Raw genomic sequence first — 18,177 nt, forward strand, 5'->3', positions numbered from 1 at the left:
ACAATAAATGCTGGATAGGGTGTGGAGCAAAGGGCACCCTCTTACACTGTTGGTGGGAATGTAAACTGGTGCAAACCACTGTGGAAAACAGTATGGAGATTCCTCAGAAAACTAAAACTAGAATTACCATTTGATCCAGCAATCCCACTCTTGGGTGTCTATCCAGAGAAAACCATGACTCGAAAAGACACATGTACTCCAAAATTCATTGCAGCACTATATACAATAGCCAAGACATGGAAACCACCTAAATGTCCATTGATAGAGGAGAGTATAAAGAAGATATGATACATATACACAACGGAATATTACTCAGCCATCAAAAGAAAAGAAGTAACGGCATTTGTAGCAACATGGATGGACCTAGAAATTATCATGCTAAATGAAGTTAGCCAGACAGTGAGACACCAACATCAAATGCTATCACTTACATGTGGAATCCAAAAATAGGACACAATGGACTTCTTTGCAGAACAGATACTGACTCACAGACTTTGAAAAACTTATGGTTTCCAAATGAGACAAGTGGAGGGGTGGGTGGGATGCACTGACAGTTTGGGATGGAAATCCTGTAAAACTTGGTTGTGATGATCACTGCACATCTATAAATGTAATAAAATTCATTGACTAATAAAAATATTTTAAAAAATACATTAAAATCACCAATAAATATTAAAGATGAAAAAATATCTGAGGACAAAGTAGATATAATTTAACTAAAAGCATGGAAGAAGAAAGAAAAAAGAACATAGAATAAACTCACTGATTGCTGAAATAGCAACAGGTAAGAATCAAAGCACAACAGTAAAAACTAAAACAAAGCACAGCAAAGAGTTAAATAAGACGACAAGGAAGAGGACATTTTTTAAAAGACGTTAAGTAAAAAAAAAAAAAAATTAAGAAGTAGCTACTAGAATAACAAAAAAAACAATAAATCTGAAATATCTAAAGAAATCTTTTAAATGGAAGTGTAGAGAGCAAATCACAAAGAAAGAAAACTACAACATAATATAGTGTGTGTGTGTGTATATATATATATATATATATATATAAAATGTAAAATAATACGACAAACCTGAGATCAAACTCAACAGTCATTAACAGAAAATGATTTTTAATAGAGCTCATAAAAAAGACCTAATTAAATGCTGTTATGCAAGAGATAACCTAAGAAGGGAAACGCAGGATAGGGGTAGGGGATTAAGAGGTACAAACTATTATGTGTAAAATCAATAAGCTAAAAGGATATACTGTACAACACAGAGAATATAGCCAATATTTTATAATAGCTAAAAATGGAATATAACTTTTAAAAATTGTGACTGTGTTGTATGCCTGAATCTTACATAATACATCAACTATACCATATGTTATTTTTTTAAAAAAAGAGATAACCTAAAACTAAGTAAATCAAAGACTAAAAATTAAAGGGATAGGCAAAGGCATACCAAAGCAAGAAAAAATAGAAACAGTAAAAAAGCAGCATAGTGATTCTGATACTAAAAAATGCAAGTCATAAAAGCATTACATGTGACAAAGAAAAACAGTGTTTACTGTTAAAAATCATAAAAGACTAACATACACTCATGAACTTAACTGAGAATATAAAAAACATGTAACAAAAATAAGGTAAATCTTATTATATAACAAACTTTATACTTTGGTAATAAAAACTACTGTACTCAAGTGGACTTGAATATTGACACCCTCCCACCACCATACACACATAAAAAAGAGATCATATGTAGGTCTTAAGGAAAGCAAGAGAAATAATGGCATTTGTAGCAACATGGATGGACCTAGAAATTATCATGCTAAATGAAGTTAGGCAGACAATGAGACACCAACATCAAATGCTATCACTTACATGTGGAATCCAAAAATAGGACACAATGAACTTCTTTGCAGAACAGATACTGACTCACAGACTTTGAAAAACTTATGGTTTCCAAATGAGACAAGTGGAGGGGTGGGTGGGAAAAATTAATGAAGATCCCTATGAAATAATATAGATAATTCAGTAAACACTGTTAAGTGGGAAAAATATAGATAATTCAGTAAACACTGTTAAGTGGAAAAAGAATGCCTGTAGCGTGCCACTTTTATGTAATAAAAAAGGAAGAATATATATACGTATGTATGTGTGTGTGTATATATATATATATATATATATATATATATGCATATACTCATCTTGTGCAAAGAAACCTATGGGGAGTGGGGGAGAATGGGTGAAAAGGAGTAAAAGAGATGGGAGGGATGAGTAACTCTTCTCTTCTCACATAGTTCTAACTTTTGGAATCATAAGTATGTTTCACATACTCAAAAGATAAATAACAAAATCAACAAGGATGGGGGGGAACCCCTCAAAACAGAAATCAAACAAAGAAATGTCTATAATGGCTTTTCAAAGGACAAGCATAGGAGTTCTGGTCATGACACAGTGGAAACAAATCCGACTAGTATCCATGAGGATGTGGGTTTGATCCCTGGCCTCGCTTAGTGGGTTGGGGATCCCGCTTTGCTGTGAGCTGTGGTGTAGGTCACAGATGTGGCTCAGATTCCGTGTTGCTGTGGCTCTGGTGTAGGCCAGCAGCTATAGCTCTAATTTGACCCCTAGTCTGGGAACATCCATTTACCGCAGGTGCAGCACTAAAAGGCAAAAAAAAAAAAAAAAAGTATAACCACACTAAAGAGGATGGGAGAGGAGAAAATTAACCCAAGTATGTTTTGAACACAGTATTTTTACCGAATACTCTCAGGTTATAAACAAAGAACTAAACACTGAATTCTAATAAATACTTCATTTTGTTGTTCACAGTGCTAAGAATTAGTAATTCTGAATTACTATCTATTGTATTCTAGGGTTGAGCAAATAAATAAATAACCTATGAATAATGGGAGCTAAACTCACCGTTAGAGAAGAGAGTTACAAAGAGTGGGGAGGGAGGCTACAAGGAACACCACAATGATGGATGGAATAGGAAAAAGTAATATGTACTGTTTTTAATATAGATAGTGTGTGTGTGTGTGTGTGTGTGTGTGTGTGTGTGTGTGTGTGTCCGTCCAAGCTTTGCCCACTGAGAAGGCTCTGATGATTGATTTTACATGTCAACTGACTAGGCCACAGAGTGCCCATATGTCTGACTGAACCTTATTCTGAATGTTTCCACAAGGATATTTTTAGATGAGACTAACATTTTAATTAAAGCAGACTGCCCTCCATATTATGGTTGGGCCTCATCCAAACAGGTGAAGGCCTCAATAGAACAAAAAGATTGACCCTCCCAGAACAGGTAAGAATGCTCCAAGTAGACCGCCTACAGACTTAATCTGTGACATCAGCTCTTTCTACTTGATGGCCTTTGAATCCTGCATCCAAGGACCATCAAATATTACTTCTTCCTTGGTCTCCAGTCTGCCAGCCCATCCCATAGACTGGACTTGCCAGTCCAATCACTTGAGTCAATTCCTTATGATAAACCTCCTTATGCATATATCTGATTGGTTCTGTTTCCTTGGAAAACACTAACTAGTACAAGGGACTAAAATCAAGGACCTCTCAGTAAGCAATGAGCACAAGTGCCTAGATCCTGATTTCTAAATACCACTCCCATTAAAGGATATCAGGGCTCCCAGAAAAAAAGGGCAGATTTGAAGGCTGAACAGGGAAAGTACAAGATGACTCTGAAACATCCTGTTGTCAGAATATAAGGAAGTGTTCAAAGATTTATGGATACATGCCAAAAGGACAGAGAACAATACAGATAAAAAATTGTTATTGTGTTAAAATTATTAGGTAAAATGTTGTAAGAAATAGGATATTTACAGAATCTAAGTATTTCCTCGAAAGATACTTAGTAATTACAAAGGGAAAAAATAATAATTTCATAGTGGGAAAACCTAAAGGGCAAGAATTCATATCACAGGATGAAACAACAGTATGGGCCTCCAGATACACTACATCAATACATTTCTGTAGTATTCCAGGCCAAAAATGCATAATCTGAATCTAATCAGAAGGAAATATCAGCCATATCCAAATAGTGGAATATTTCTACAAAATAACTAACCTATATTCTTCAAAATGTTGTATGAAGAATGCAAAGACCAAGGAAGCATTCCAGATTAAAGGAGTTTAAAGAGATACCACAATTAAAGTAACACATGGGGAGTTCCCGTCGTGGCGCAGTGGTTAACGAATCCGACTAGGAACCATGAGGTTGCGGGTTCGGTCCCTGCCCTTGCTCAGTGGGTTAACCATCCGGCGTTGCCGTGAGCTGTGGTGTAGGTTGCAGACACGGCTCGGATCCCCCGTTGCTGTGGCTCTGGCGTGGGCTGGTGGCTACAGCTCCGATTCGACCCCTAGCCTGGGAACCTCCATATGCCGCGGGAGCGGCCCAAGAAATAGCAACAACAACAACAACAATAACAACAACAAAAGACAAAAAAAAAAAAAGTAACACATGGATGGAACTAGAGAATCTCATACTGAGTGAAATGAGCCAGAAAGACAAAGACAAATACCATATGATATCACTTATAACTGGAATCTAATATCCAGCACAAATGAACATCTCCACAGAAAAGAAAATCATGGACTTGGAGAAGAGACTCGTGGCTGCCTGATGGGAGGGGGAGGGAGTGGGAGGGATCAGGAGCTTGGACTTATCAGACACAACTTAGAATAGATTTACAAGGAGATCCTGCTGAATAGCATTGAGAACTTTGTCTAAATACTCATGTTGCAACAGAACAAAGGGTGGGGGAAAAAATGTAATTGTAATGTATACATGTAAGGATAGACCCCCTTGCTGTACAGTGGGAAAATAAAAAAACTAAAAAATAAATAAATAAATAAAGGGTAAGAACACATGCACCTAAGCTCCACAAAAGTAGGATGTTTTTCACTCATTTTGTTCACCACTAGTAGTCTTATGACATTATAGGTCCTGAATTTCTTTTTTTTTTTTTTTTTGTCTTTTTGCCATTTCTTGGGCCGCTCCTGCGGCATATGGAGGTTCCCAGGCTAGGGGTCCAATTGGAGCTGTAGCCACCGGCCCACGCCAGAGCCACAGCAACACGGGATCCCAGCCGCGTCTGCAACCTACACCACAGCTCAGGGCAACACCGGATCGTCAACCCACTGAGCAAGGCCAGGGACCAAACCCGCAACCTCATGGTTCCTAGTTGGATTCGTTAACCACTGCGCCACGACGGGAACTCCAGGTCCTGAATTTCTTTTTTCTTTTTTTTTTTTTTTTTTTGCTATTTCTTGGGCCGTTCCTGCGGCATATGGAGGTTCCCAGGCTAGGGGTCGAATTGGAGCTTAGCTGCCGCCCTACGCCAGAGCCACAGCAACGCAGGATCCGAGCCGTGTCTGCAACCTACACCACAGCTCACGGCAACGCCGGATCATTAACCCACTGAGCAAGGGCAGGGACCGAACCCGCAACCTCATGGTTCCTAGTCGGATTCGTTAACCACTGCGCCACAAAGGGAACTCCAAGGTCCTGAATTTCTTAATGAATATTTTGCAATCTTCCAAAATCTGTCATGCACAAAATAATTGTTTATTTCAAATAAATAAATTTTCTAAATGGAAAATTCTAAAAAAAAAAAAAAAAAGTAACACATGATTTTAAACTGAACACTGTACCAGGAAAGAAGTTTTTTTTTTTTTCTCCTTTACTCTAAAGGACATTAGGATACTGAGCAAAATTTTAATAAAGCTTATACGGTGTTGTATACAATTCTGATGATTGTATTGTGGTCATAAAAATTCTTGGTTTTTTGAGGGGGGAAATGTGCACTGATGGATTTAGGTGCAAAGGACCACACTGTTTGCAAATTACTCTGAAATGGTTTAGAAAAAAATATGTACTTGCTGCTTTATGAAAAGCAAATGAGGTAAAAAGCTAACATTTGGGGAATCTGGGGTGAAGAGTTATATGGAGATTCTTCAAATTATTTTTGCAACTTTTCTGTAAATCTGAAATTATTTAAATATTTTTAAATTAAGTAAAATTATGATAGTATTTGACAACATTATTCCCCAACAATTTCTATGCACCGCTACACACATATTATAAAAACCAAAGCCAAAAACCTAAGAAAGGTTTTTCTCTTCCTATACCCTCTACACAAACGGCCATATGGCCTGCTGACTCTTCTCTTTGACAGCACTGTTGATTCAATTAGTGTATAACCTCTGAAAGATTTGCTGACTCCAGACTCTCCACTTTCACACACTTGCAAAATTACCCTCTCACTCCTCTACTTTAAAATCTTGAATGGGGAGTTCCCCTCATGGTGCAGTGGTTAATGAATCCAACTAGGAACCATGAGGTTTCGGGTTCGATCCCTGGCCTTGCTCAGTGGTTTAAGGATCTGGCATTGCTGTGAGCTGTGGTGTAGGTCGCAGATGCCGCTCAGATCCCGTGTTGCTGTGGCCCTGGCGTAGGCCAGCGGCTATAGCTCCGATTCAACCCCTGGCCTGAGAACCTCCATACGCCGAGGGGGCAGCCCTAGAAAAGACAAAAAGACATACATACATACATACATAAAATCAACCTTGAATGGTCCTCCATGGCAACCCTTCTACAAGACTTAAGTCTTCTCCAGGTCATGCCCCTGCCTCTCTCTACTTCATGCCCTTCTCATCAGGAAGAAAGCAAGTACAGTTCTCTGAACCTATAATGCTGTTTCATTGTACTCTGGTATATGGTGCTACCTATGCTGAAATATCCTTATCCACCCAGTCAAAACAATTCCTATGTACTCTTTAAAACTGACCTTAGCTGCACCTTCTCTGTCAAACCTTTCCGGACACAATTCCTAATGTGAGGATGAGTAACCACTCTCTTCCTCCTTAGTGCTCCTATTTTAACTCGAACTATTTCTATTACACTTACTATACAGCATAATTCTTATTTTAAAATGAATGGGGATTCAGTGACAGAACTGACCAAGTCATATTTATTTGTTAAACTACTTAGAATACAAGTCTCAAGGGTAGAAAACGTTAAAGAAGCCTCCACCTACATGTGGAAAAGTAAAAGCTAAAGAAATGAAAATACAATTTTACAACTAATATGCCTTTCACAGGGAGATGACATATGCTTTTGCTTGTTATTTAACTATGTTAGAGTAAGCTCTATACTTATTTTTTTTTTTTTGCACTCATCTTTGGAAAACAAATAATGTGATGTAGGTTTTATTTTCTTATTTTCTGTAGTTTGATGGTTTAGAATACTTTGTTGTTCATGGCCTTTTAAGTTATGAACTAGGACTAAAATAAACCTATGTACATGAACTAATACAAAACCAAAAATAGTTTTACTTTACAATACTTAAGTACAAAAATCATTTTTAGTAGATTTATCTTATAATACTTAAGTACAAAAATCATCTTTTTGGTCAAAGTGCTTTAAATTCAGTAATTCCTGATTTAAACTCAATGCTATAAAAATCTAACCACTTTTTCATTTTATTTTCCTAATCTAAAAGTAAGCCAATTAATTATATAATCTATCAGAAGTTTAAAGGAAGATATTACAAATGCTTCACTTGCCCTTTTTTCCAATATAGACACTACAGGGATAAATTAAATTATTTTATAACCTTAAGAAAGAGATCTTTAAATCATCCTTTTTTTTTTCTTTTTGCTTTTGCTTTTTAGAGCTGCACTTGTAGCATATGGAATTTCCCAGGCCGTGGGTCAAACTAGAGCTACAGCTGCTGGCCTATGCCACAGCCACAGCAATGCTAGATCCAGCCACATCTGTGAACTCCACCACAACCCATGACAACGCCAGATCTTTAACCCACTTAGCGAGGTCGGGGATCGAACCTGTATTCTCTGGATACTGGTCTGGTTCATAACCCACTGAGCCACAATGGGAACTCCCAGGATCCTTAAATTATTAATCACATAACAACGCACGTGAAAACTTTCATGAAGAAAATGTTATCACATACAAATATGCAAAATTATAACTATTACTGACGTGTTCAATAACTTACCCTCCTGATGGCGATCTTTTTTTCTTCTTCTTTCTTTTTACAGCTGCACCTGCAACATATAAAAATCCCAGAGCTGGGGTCAAATCAGAGATGCAGCTGCCAGCCTACACCACAGGCAGAGCAATCTGGGATCCAAACCACATCTGCAACCTACACCAGTCTGTGGCAATGCTAGATCCTTAACCCACTGAGCTAGGCCAGGGACTGAACTTGCATTCTCATAGACACTATGTCAGGTTCTCAATCTGCTGAGCCACAATGGGAACTTCTCTGATGGGTTTCTGATGATCACTTTGTCTTACACTTTTTGGGTGACTTAGCATGTGACTGATGCTTGCTGGCTTGCCCTTCCTATATAGTTCTTTTATATCCTATACTTCCAAGCATAAAGTTTAGCATCTATTAAAAGCATATGCTCTAAAAAGTCAGGGACTGACACAATTTTACTTCATGCTATATAACAGCAAGTGCCAAGTACAATGTCTAGAGCATTGAAAGAACTCAATAAATTAAGACAAATGGCTGAATTTGGAGATATTTTAAATGGTAGAACAGTAGAAAACTGACAGAACACTGTAAACCAGCTATAATAGAAAAAATAAAAATCATTTTTAAAAAAATGGTAGATTTTCATAGGGATTTAGTTTATTTTCTTTAGGAATAAAGAAAGTGACTGTTTTCCATAAGAAGCACTGGTAATTAGACCTGTGCCAAAAATGACAATAGGCATACTTTCAGAAGCATAAAAAATAACTTCAAAATTCCCCTCAATGTTTGGGAGTACAGGGACCTCCCCTAGCCCTGCTCACCAGAGACAAGAGTCCATGGAAGTTGGCACCTTTATTTCATACCAGAAGGACCAAGATACAACCATGGTGTATAAATTTTGAAATGGATCTTTAAGTAAAATGATACAAATAAGCCCCTAGAAAGTTGCTGGCATAATGAAAACCTAATGCCTTCTCTTGATTTTTCCCTTAGAAATCCTCTGATCATTAAAGTCCTTCAAAATTCTTAGATTTCACTAAGGTAAGTATTACATAAAACATTATAGTTACAGCATAAACTGCATTTACAAAAACAGAAAATCTGACAAGTACTAATTTGACAATTATCAATAACTGTCTCACCATCATTTATTAAAATTAATTTAATATAAAGTATCAGTTTTTTGAAGTAGTCCCTTCAGTCACACCAGTTCCCAGAAACTTATTACTTAATAAATTACTAACTTAGAAAAAAGTCAGTGTTATTTTATAATTCTTTCTGTATTTTGCTTATAGAGGTCGTTTATAATAAGCCAAATTGAGTTAAGTGTCCCTAAAATAAAGGACGAACTAGAGCACCTAATTTCTTCTTCCTCAGAGGAAAGACTTTGTTGTCACAAAAGTTAATTGAATTCTTGTCTTTGATCCTTTTTTTCCTTCTACCTTCTCTATTAACTGACCCATTTTTTTCTTCCTTTGACTTGCCCCTCTTTCCCTAGCTAGTAACCATTTTTATTACTGAAACTAAGTCTATTAAACTTTCTAGCCAAACATACTAACTAGTTAAATGCCAAATGTATACACCAATTTTATCATAAGACATCCGAGAGTGTTACACTTACTACTCATTACCCATGTCTGATTTCTATGCTCTATTAGCAAATTCCTTGTTTACAACCAGTTAAGATACAATATTCCATGTATATTAGTTTGACAAAAAAAATAATCAAAGTCAGATTAATACTATTCGTTTAACAACTCTAGATTAAATTGACTGTATAAAGGATGCTGTATTATCTCACTGTTTCTACCACTTTTTTTTTAATTAAATTAAAATTAATCCTTGAAAAAAATATTTAAGACTTAAGAATTTAAGTGCCTAAAGAAATATTTTCATAAAATGTTGTACTCTTTGCAAACCAAATCATACTTCATATAATGCTTTATACTGTGATCGCATGCGAGTCATCTGCAGGATGTACAACATGGTTTTTATAAATCTGCTAAGGTAAAAACACTAAAAGACAAAGTTCAAAGCTGCACAGCTGGAAGCATTCCAGGACAAAACCTTAAAAGTGACTGAAATCATTGGTGTTCACTCATATTTTTTGATAGTCTGATTCTAGATCAGGGCCTCTCAATCCAACTATATAGTAAAATCACTTGAGGAGCTTTCAAAAAATATCCACTCCAGGCTAACTGAATCAGAATCTCTGGGGTTTGGACCTGGGCAAAGGCATTATTTCAAAGCTCCCCAGCTGTCCATAATATGCAGTTACAACTGAAAACTACTGACCAGGCTTTATAATTATTAACACAGCCTAAAATACAAAGGTATCGTTTAGCACTAACATTTTATTCTTAAAGCACCGTCATTCAACTAAATGTAAATAAATTATCCAGCAATATTCCAACATTTAAGTCCATTGTTCAACACAGAATACTGATCATTTATTGGTGATGCAGATATTTTAATAATTAAAATCACAACAATTTCTTTACTTTAGAAGAAATACATAATTATCATACAGAACATATTATTCTGACATTTACAATAATCCCAGCTTCAAAACCTTCAGAACAACTGATGATGCAGTCAACACCTAATAGAGCTTGCAAGGTACAAGGTGATGGGAACTATATAGCCTTGAGATGGACTGGGGCATTTCATGCAGAAGAACAAACTGGTCAAGGCCATGGTATAAAAGCAGTAGAAGTGCAGAATCTTTTTATAACAGAGGGGAAAATGCAGTATACCTGTGTGATAGGGACAAATAGTAGTAGTTGGAAATGGGAAGAAAAGCTAAGATTGTGTATACATCAGGAAGGTCTCTGAATGATAGAGAAATTTAGATATTCCTCTACAGGCAATGGAGAGCCACTGGAAGCTTTTCAAAAGGAATGACAGGACAGTCCACTTCCAAGAAGATGGAATAACTGTACTTTACCCTCTTCTTCCCACTAAGTGTAACTGAAAGCCCTACAGATAAAACAAACATAAGAAGTCTGTGAAAGGTGGAAAAAGACTGCCTAGGAATCTCAGGTCCTGAGGAACAACTCAGTGGTGAGTTCCCTGGGTTTTCTTTTTGCTTCACTTGCAGCTGAAAAGCTGGCAACCTGGAAACACCAACAGGTAAAGAAAAAAAAAAAAAAAAAAGCCCCAAGGAAAGCGTTCTCTCTTTAGCCAAAAGACCAGGAAGAGACAGTCTAGCAAGGCAGAAAATTTTAAGCAATAACAGTGCTACTCTAGTCAAACACCACACAAAAAACCATGACCCCACCCCTTCTCACGCCAGCAAAGGCTGAATGGGTAGCCTAGACGCCCACCCTCACAAGTATACAATGAGGCACACACAACAGGGTGGTGTCATAGAAGGCCAAGGAGGTATCCAGACTTTCATCTGATAATGAGACCTCACATAGTAGCCCCCCAATCCTTGCTATGTGTCAGTGGAGACCACATAGAAAGCCATCAGAATAATCTGATAAGGATTTTAAAGCTGCCATTTGCTCAGAACAAAAGAAAAAATAGAAAGCATCAATGAATAAACAGAAAATCTCAGCAAAAAGTAGAAGATATAAAGAAGGACCAAGTGGAAATTTTAGAACTGAAAATAATAAAACTGAATAAAAAAAGCTCAGTTGATGGATTCAAAGCAGAATGGAGGGAAGAGAAAAGAATCAGTGGAATAGAAGAGAGAGAGTAGGAATTACCCAATCTTAATGACAGGAAGAAAACAAACTAAAAACAAGTGAAGGGATCCTCAGAAACCTATAGGACTACAACAAGAGATCTAATATTTACGTCACTGGAGTCCCAGAAGTAAAGGAGAAAAGGAGAGGGGGGGAACTGAAAAGGTACTTGCAAAAATATGGCAAGAGACATAAACCTACAGGTTCAAGAAATTGAGTGAACTCTAAACTGGATAAACCCAGAGAAATAATATGCCAAGTTACATCACAATTTAACTTCTGAAAACTAGGGACAAAGAAAGGATTCAGGTAAAAACAAAACCTTACCCATAAGGGAAAAACAACTTAAATGACAATGATTTTTCATCAGAAACCATGTGGGCCAAAAAGAAGAGACCCAATATTACTCAAGTGCTATGCTTAGCAAAAACATCGTTTAGTTATGAGGAAGGAAATCAAGACCTTTTCAGATGAAAAAAAACTAAGCCAACTCATCCCCCACAAAGTAACCCTAAAATAACTAAAATACGTTCTCTAAACAGAAAGAAAATAATAACAGGAATTTCCAAGTATCAGAAAAGAAAAAAGAAAACAGTAAGCAAAAATATGGGTAAATATAATGTGTTTTCCTCCTGAGTTTTCTAAATTATGTTTGATAGTTGAAGGAAAAGTTGTAACTGCCAGATGTGGTTTTAAATGTATATACAACAAATATTTTAAAGCAATTATCAACAGGGGAGGGCACAGAGATGTAAAGGAAAATGAGGTTTCCACACTTCACTCAAACTGGCAAAATGACGACAACAGACTTACGTATGTATAATACCTACAAGAAAACATCAAAACCAATATATAAAAAGATACACCCAAAACACAACAGATAACATCGATATGGAATTCTAAAATATGCTCAAATAACCCAAAGGAAGAGTAGAGAACAGAGAAAGGAAACAGAGAGATAAACATAAGGCAAAAAATATAAAATGGCCCATTTAAGCCCTAATACATCTAAAACTGAGTTAAATATAGAAGCCTAAACACATTTAGATATTTTAGCAGAGTGGATTAAAAAACACAACCTAACTATATGATGTCTATAAGAAAATCACTTCAAATTTAACTGTAAGTGCAGGGTGAAAATAAAAAGACAAAAAAAAATAAGTAACAAACATTAGCCAAAGGAAAGCAGGAGTGGCTACAGTAGTACTAGAGAAAACAGACTTTAGAACAAAGAAGATTATCAGAGACAGAGAGGTATATTACAAAATGATAAAAGGGTCAATTCATCAAGAAGATACAGCACTCTTAAATGTATGGGTACCGAATGACAGAAATGAGAAATATATGAAGCAAAAACTAAAAAAAACTTAAAAGACAGACCATTCCATAATCGTAGTTGCTGACTTCTCTCAACAACTGATAAAACAACTAGACTGAAATCAGCAAAAGTATAGAACTCGACACTATAAACCAACAGGATGCAGTCAACATTTACAGAACACTCCCCCAAACAACGTCAGAAAACATATTTCTTTCCAAATACCACGGAATGTATACTAAAACAGACCATCCTAAGATAGACCCTGGGCCATAAGGCACACCTTGACAAATTAAAAATAACTAAAATCACACAGAGTATCTTCTCTGACCACAGTGAAAACCAAGTAAGAAATCGATAATGGAAAGAAAAAAGGGGGAGTTCCCAACATGGCTCAGTAGAAACAAATCTAACAGTATCCATGAGGATGCAGATTTGATCCCTGTCCTCACTCAAGGATTTGGCCTTGTTGTCAGCTGTGGTGCAGGTCACAGATGCAGCTTGGATCCCCCATTGCTCTGGCTGTGGTGTAGGCTGGCAGCTGTAGCTCCGATGTGATCCCTAGTCTGGGAATTTCCATATGCTGCAGGTGTGGACCTACATAGCAAAAAACAAAAACCAAACAAACAAAAAAACCTATGTAACGCATTTCTAAATAACCTATGGGATCAAACAGGAAATCACAAGGTAAATTTTTTCAAAATACATTGAAATGAATCAAAATAAAAACACAAAATACCAAAAAATGTGGAACGCAGCTAAATTAGTACTGAAAGGAACACCTCTACACACTTGAATCTGACCACTCAGACTAAATGGGCCACTTCCTCAAAAAATACAAATTACCACAACTAATATGAAACAGATAATATGAATAGTTACTCAAAGGTTTTCAAGGAAAATACATTTATAATTCATAAGGCAAACAAACAAACAAAAACCTCTGAGCCCAGAGAGTTTTCACTGGAGAAATCTACCAAATGGTTAGGGAGGAACTAATATTCATTCTATACAATCTACTCAAGAAAACACTTCCCAATTTATTTTCTGAAGCTAGTATTACTACCAAGAGCAAAGAAAGAAATGGATATAAACATAAAATCCTTAAGGAAACTGTAGCAAATTGGAGTTCCTGTCATGACTCAGCAGAAACAAATCCGACTAGCAAACACGAGGTTGCGGGTTCAATCACTGACCTCACTCAGTGGGTTAAGAATCCGGCGTTGCGATGAGCTATGGTGTAGGTGGCAGATACGGCTTGGATCTTGGATCTGACGTTGCTGTGGCTACGGTGTAGGCTGGCAGCTACAGTTCCAATTTGACTCCTAGCCTGGGAACTTTTATATGCCGTTGGTGTGGGCCTAAAAAGCAAAATAATAATAATAAAAATAAAATAAAATAAATAGTAGCAAATAATATTCAGCAATATAGAAAAAGACGATAATCAGGTAGGATTTATTCCAGGGATGCAAAGCAAGTTCAATATTCAAAAATCATTCAGTGTAATCTACCATACTACCAGGATAAAGGAGAAAAATCATATAATCCTATTATTGCAAAAAAACCCACAACTGAAAAAACTCAAAACCCATACATGAGAACTCTTTAAGAACTATGAATAGAAGGGAACACACTAAACTCGATAAAGAGCATGTACAAGAAAACTTAATAGCTAACATACTTAACGGTGAAAAACTGAATGATCTTCCCTAAAATAAAGAAAAAGGTAAGTATGTCTAGTCTCACCAATCTTATTCAACATCACACTAGAAAGTCTAATCAGTTCAGTTAGACAAGAAAAAGAAAAGGCAAACATATCAAAAAGGAAGAAATAAGACTGCCCCTCTTTGCAGATAACTTCTATATAGGAAATCCCAAGGAATCTATCAAAAATTCCTAGAATAAATGAGCTCAGCAAGATTATAGAATACAAGATTAACATATAAAAACCAACTGTATTTCTATATACTAGCAATTAACATACTAACACTGAAAAACAATACCACTTACAACCACTCAAAAAATGGAATACTTAGGTGTAAATCTAACAAAGCATGTGTAATACTTCCATGCTGGAAATACAAAGTGATGTATTGATGTGATGAGAGATGTTTTTCTTTTTGTCTTTTTTTGTCTTTTTTAGGGCTGCACCCACAGCATATGGAGGCTCCCAGGCTAGGGGTCAAATTGGAGCTACAGCTGCCAGCCTACACCATAGCCACAGCCAATACTAGATCTGAGCCACATCTGTGACTTACACTACAGCTCACAGCAATGCCGGATCCTCAACCCATTGGGCGAGGCCAGGGATCGAACCTGCGTCCTGATAAAAGGAATTTAAAAAGATCTGTAAAACATGGAGAGACATACCATGTTCATGGATTGCAAGACTCAGTAAAGATATCAATTCTCCCCAAACTGATACATAAGTTTCGTGCAATTTCTAACAAAATCCCTTCTATCAAGATTCTTTGTAAATTTAGAGAAGATTATTCTAAGATTCATATAGAAAGGTAAAGGAATTAAAAGAGCTAAAATAATTTTAGAAAAGAGTAAAACAATAGGATTCAGTCTACCAGATTTCAAGACTTAAACACCTATAGCAATCAACACTGTGACCCTGGCAGAGGGATAAACACATAAATCAGTGGAACAGAACTGAGAACCTGTAAATACAATATGAACATGCCCAACTGTTTTTAATAAAGGTTCGAAAACAACTTGATGCAGAAAGATTGCCTTTCCAACAAATGGTGCTGAAACAATGGATATGAGCAGCAAAAATAATGAATCTTGATCACACCTTATATAAAAATTCAAAATGGATCATGGACATATATCTATGCACAAAACTCTAAGACTTTTAGAAAAAAGTTTTCTAAAACTTTAGGAGTCAATTTTAAGGATCTAAATTTAGGCTAGACCTGACACCAAAAGCAAAGCCATAAAAGGAAAAACTGAAAAACTGAAATCATCAAAATTTAAAACTTTTGTTCTGTCAAAGACTATGTTGAGAATGAAAAGACAAAATACATCGTGGGGAAAAAATATTTGCAAACCACAAAGAATTGGTACCTAAAATACGTGAAAGAATGCCTGAAATTCAACAGGAAAACAACACCATGATGGAAAATAATATAAAAGGATACATACATATATACATATACATCACAGAGTCACTTTGCTGAATATGAGAAATTGGCACAACATTCTAAATCAACTATACTTAAAATAATAATTATGATGAAAAGAATGAATGAATGAATGAAAATACAACAAACAATCCAAACATAAAGTGGGCAAAAAACATGAATAGACATTTCACCAAAGCGGACACACAGATGACAAATAAGTACATGAAAAGATGTTTAGGAGTTCCCGTCTTGGCTCAGTGGTTAACGAACCCAACTAGGACCATGAGGACGTGGGTTCGATCCCTGCCCTTGTTCAGTGGGTTAAGGACCCAGCTTTGCTGTGAGCTGTGATATAGGCCATAGACGCAGCTTGGATCCCGAGTTGCTGTGGCTGTGGTGTAGGCCAGCAGCTACAGCTTGGATTCGACCCCTAGCCTGGGAACCTCCATATGCTACGGGTGCAGCCCTAAAAAAAAAAAAAAAAAGAAGATGTTTAATATCATTTGCCACCAGGAAAATGTAAACAAAAACTACGATGAAACATTACTATGTACCTATCAGAATGGCTAAAATTAAAAAGCAAAAAAAAAAAAATGTTTCCAAGGATACAAAAAAAATTAGATCACTCACTGTATTAGTCTGCTAGGGCTACCATAATAAAATAACACAGACTGGGTGGCTTAAAGAACAGAAATTTATTTTCTCACAGCTCTGGAGGCTGAAAGTCCAAGATCAAGGTATCAGCTCGTTTGATTTCTTCCAAGGCCCCTTTGTTTTGTATGCAGATGGCTGACTTCCCACTACATCCTCATATGGTCTTTCCTCTGTGTGTGCATATCCCTCAAGGATGTAGGTCCAAACTTCTCTTTCTTATTGAGACATCAGTCAAACTGGATTAGGGCCTACTCTAAAGGCCTCTTAATCACCTCTTTAAAGGCCCCTTCTCCTAATACAATTGCACAGTGTCGTATTTTTGGAGCTAGGGTTTCAACATATGAATTTGGGGGTTAGGGAAAGAGACAAAATTCGGCTCATAATGTTCCTACACTCTATTGGGAATGTAAAATAGTACTGACCTTCTGGAAAACATTTTGGCAATTTCTTTTAAAAAGTAAACATGCACCTATCATATGACCTAGAAAGTATATTCCAAATCATTTTTCCCAGAAAAATGAAGACTTACATTCACGAAAAAACCTATACACAAATGTTTATAGCAGCTTTCATCATAATAGCCAGTAACTAGAATCACAGATGTCCTTCAATGGGTGAATGCTTAAACAAACTATGGTACAAACACACTGTGAAATTGGTACATACACACTCAGCAATTAAAAAGGAACTACTTAAATATGGAATAACTTAAATGAATATCCAGAGAATTACACCAGACAACAAAGAATCAACACCAAAAGGTTATATATTGCAGATACCATTTATAAAGCACTCTTAAAATGATAAAATTATAGAAATGGAGAAAGAATTCATGATTGCCAGGTGTTAAGGAGAAAGGGAATAGGTGGGAAGAAGTAGGTGTGGCTACAAAAGGGAACTCTTTTATGTCTTGCTACAGTTAGGTGGGAAATGTCACTGAAACCTTTTTTCACTTCCTAATATTTGAATGATGTGCTCTAAAATAAATCAGATAACAACAATCAAGTGGGGGTGGATGGGGAGATATTAATTACCATATGTGCCATGATCAAGGGGGGCCAGGCTCTGCACTGATCCAGACTTATTCTGGCTCCAACACTGTGCTCTACTTCACCAGGCTGCACTCAATTCTTAAATGTCACTTAAAATCAACAACCACAATGTTTGGCATGATTTTGCACAAAAGATTTAAGTTATAAAATTACTTCTCCTCTTCTACCAACATTCTTATTTCCTTAGTATCTGATCTCAGTCAAGTATTAATGAAAAAAGCAGTATCTGCTTAAATGAGTCATACTAAGGTATAAGTAACTGATAGGTTTAAATATTGTCACGATGTGCAAAAGCAAGTTAATCAAATGGCATT

The 18,177-nt window shown here is 36.4% G+C and overlaps 1 protein-coding gene across 3 annotated transcripts in view; it reads right to left on the bottom strand.

Moving 5' to 3' along the window:
• The window catches only part of SESTD1 (SEC14 and spectrin domain containing 1), a 128,970-nt gene that overhangs the window by 98,926 nt on the left and 11,867 nt on the right, over positions 1-18,177 (bottom strand). For 2 of the 3 annotated variants that reach the window (XM_047772993.1, XM_047772994.1), the window contains exon 2: positions 8,026-8,074. The exons of the other annotated variant lie outside the window; for it this stretch is intronic. The gene's annotated coding sequence lies outside the window, so the exon portion shown is untranslated. The remainder of the gene's footprint in view (positions 1-8,025; positions 8,075-18,177) is intronic. 3 annotated transcript variants of the gene reach the window in all.

Source organism: Phacochoerus africanus, chromosome 3, assembly GCF_016906955.1.
Source record: "Phacochoerus africanus isolate WHEZ1 chromosome 3, ROS_Pafr_v1, whole genome shotgun sequence".
NCBI classification, from domain to species: domain Eukaryota; kingdom Metazoa; phylum Chordata; class Mammalia; order Artiodactyla; family Suidae; genus Phacochoerus; species Phacochoerus africanus.